General features: G+C 33.3%; 1 long non-coding RNA gene across 1 annotated transcript; it reads right to left on the bottom strand.

Moving 5' to 3' along the window:
- Window positions 1-669: 669 nt before the first annotated feature.
- On the bottom strand, window positions 670-2,085 carry LOC146798887 (uncharacterized). The gene is made up of 3 exons (XR_014969210.1): window positions 2,025-2,085; window positions 1,451-1,520; window positions 670-1,360 (listed from the first exon to the last, which is right to left on the bottom strand). It is a non-coding gene; the product is annotated as an uncharacterized LOC146798887 (long non-coding RNA).
- Window positions 2,086-3,115: the final 1,030 nt, after the last annotated feature.

The following is a 3,115-nucleotide window of genomic DNA, read 5'->3' as shown; positions in this document are numbered from 1 at the left end:
ATAGCTGTACCTGTTGTTGTAGGTAATTATACATTTGAGTAGTTTGTCTGTTTTGGTTTTAATTGTAGGACAGATTGTTGCATTCTTAATTCTTGGAAACTTTGTTCCTTTTGTATGGCAATTAGTAGTTTTTGTAGTGTTGGAGTTGTTCTCCCAGTAGAAGTTAGGAATGCATTATGCCAGCCCTCGACGGCGTTGTTAGTTTTGGCTTGTTGGTTGAGTGTACTTACATATACATTCCACCAAGGTATTTGGAACTTGGGCTGACGTCTATGGCCTGATCTGTGCAGTCTCCCCACCCAGGTATCCTCAAAATAATCTAACAGGGGAGATAACTTTACTTCATTTTGTTTGTAGAATGGACTTTCTAATAAAAGATTGTAATGTTCTGCAACATCTGTGGTTGGTACATAAGCTAGGGCTGTTAGAAGTTTTATTTGATGTGCAAAACTTATGTTAGTGGCGTATTCTACACTTAGTGAAGATTTTTGTAAATGTCTCCATATACATTGGTTAAGATGGAAGTAACATCCTTGGATAGCTGTATGGGGGTACAGTTTTAGAATGGAATTTATCATGGCTTGCTCAAAGTCTATGATAATTGTTTGAGGGTAAAAATCATTAGATTCTTGTTTTACTTTTCCTAGCATTTCATTATATGTTGTGTTTTGTTTGTTAGGTAATAGTGCATAAATTAAAGGTATGGAAGTGTTGTGATATTGACCGTGTATTGTGTAAAGCTGATAGAATGGTTTTGGGCATATTGTAAAGGTGCCATCCATCATCCATGTTTGGCATTGTTGCAGTTTAGTTATATTGTTTGCAGTAGCAAACATTATGATTCTTTTTTCTGGGCTTTTGTTATCAAAAAAAATAAAAGGTTCATTATTGTGGGTGATACTTAATTCTGGTGGAATGATGATCTCTTGAAAAGTTTTAGGGGATGGTATAGTTGTCGTGGTTGCTTTTTTGGTCCTAGCAATAGTTCTTTTTATAGAAGCAATTGATGGTAATTGGCCTCTTGCTTCTTTGGGCACTCTAGGTAATAGTTCTTTTAGGATTACACTTGTAGCAGTTTGTGAACCTGTGCTTAATTCTTTGATATTTTCAAGAGTTGATCTGACTTCTATTTCAGAGAGATTGGGTGGATGGTTATGCTCTCTTGTATATAGTACAGTTGTTTCTCTTGTTGTTGCTCGGCCGTAGCATTTGTTAGAATAATATTTAGTACACTTCCAGTTCACTTTTCGGTCCGTCTGCTTTTCTTGGGTGTATGTGTAACCCATGTAACACAATAGGAATTTTCCTTTCTGCGAAGTTATAAATTGGGCTTCTTCTGTCATCGTGATGTGTTACAATTCTGGAAAAAATGTATATGAAAATATATGCTATAGTACTTTATATCTTTATATGAAATTAGCAAAAAAGCATTTTTTTTATATATACTTACCAAGTCTTTTTTGTTGTATTTGAATGAAGATGTTGTTTGTCGCAAAAATGTTGTTTAGTTGATTTAGTCTCTGAAAGTTAAAGAACATTTATTGTTGTGGTTGGTTTAGTTTTTTAAGTGGGGTGGTATTGCTGTTTGGTATAGACTATATTTTTATTGAAGAAACTTATTTTATTGTTTTACAAATTAACAATTCAAAAAACATTCCCCCACCTTCATCTGTCCCGGAAGTACCACACATTTATCATCAAGACCAATTATTCAGGAGAATGAACAATATTTCCACCCAGTTCTCTACCCCCCCTCTCCCCCACCACATGTCAATGTACCCCCGTCTCCTAACCCTCTTACTATGTGCCCCTCCTGCCTAATAAATAAGATGCAGTAGCCTAACCTCTCACTAAGCAAACAGAGCCTACCCTCATGCCCAGTGGTATAGACTATAGGTGTTAATTTATACAGGTTTTTTACAATTTAAAAAAGAGAACATGGATTTGTTTAGGGGTTTAGGATGTTTTGGGGTTTGAGTAGGATTTAATTAATATTTTATAAAGTATTTTGATAGTATACTTACTTTTTAGTGAGTCTTTTCTGGCAATCTTCAATATTTTCTTTAGCTGTTTGGAGTAATATCTGTAGTGGAAACATAAAGAGATGGAATATATAAGTTAGTTATTTATTTGAGTAAAGATAAATTAGTGTTTTAGTTTAATTTGGCAGTTTAGTTAGAAAAGAATATTTACTTACGTTTTTAGAATAGTAATAGGATGTAGGTTTCTTCTGTTTAGTAGAGCTTCTTCTTCGTTCAATGCTTTGGTTTAAGGCACCGTGGAACACTTGTTTTAATTGGTTTATATAGTGGTTTCAAATTGTTTCTTGAATGTTATTGGTTGTTTTCTGTATGTGGCCTTTCTATTGGATGGTTTGAATTTTTTTTAGTTAATTGGTTTCCTTTTATGGAAAATGCTAAGTAAGAGTATATTTAGTTTTAAAGGAGGAGAGTTTTAAATTATTATATATAAAAAGATTGTTTATAATGTGTACTAATTTTATTTAAATGTGTTCGAAATGCCAATGTGATAATTATTTTAGTGTTTTTTTATTATGTTGTTAAATATAGAGATCGCTATAAATGTTATGTTCATGTTTAAGTAGAATCTCATTTGAAAATGTATGTTTTGGTAAAATATTGTCTTTATGTTGTTGAAAGTATTGGTTTTATTAGTATTAGAATTGTCGATATATTTAAAAAAACGATATTATTGATGTCTATATTTTGGTTATCGATATTTGTGACATGTGTCATATTTATTAACTTATGTCGATATTTAGTATTTCGATATTAATGTGTGCGATATTTGTGTGATCGATATAATTGTATTACGATATTGTAGTGTCGATATTAGTGTAGTTTTTTAAATAAGTATACAATGTCGATATTTTTGATGTCGATATATTTGTTGCGATATTTGTGTAGTTCGATAATGTGTCTGTCGATAATATGTCAGAGATCCAAGGCAGCCAGGTCCCATGAGAGAGCACTTGCCTGCACATCCTTTCATTCCACAACACTGCTGCTGCTCGTGATTCCTCTGGCACCATGTCTAGGTCTGTGGAGAGGGCCCAGCCATTCACCATGGAGGAGAATATGGCGTTGGTGGATGT

The sequence above is a fragment of the Triturus cristatus genome, chromosome 9, assembly GCF_964204655.1.
Source record: "Triturus cristatus chromosome 9, aTriCri1.1, whole genome shotgun sequence".
NCBI classification, from domain to species: Eukaryota; Metazoa; Chordata; class Amphibia; order Caudata; family Salamandridae; genus Triturus; species Triturus cristatus.
Note: the sequence above shows the minus strand (reverse complement) of the source record. Positions and strands in the feature narration are given on the sequence as shown.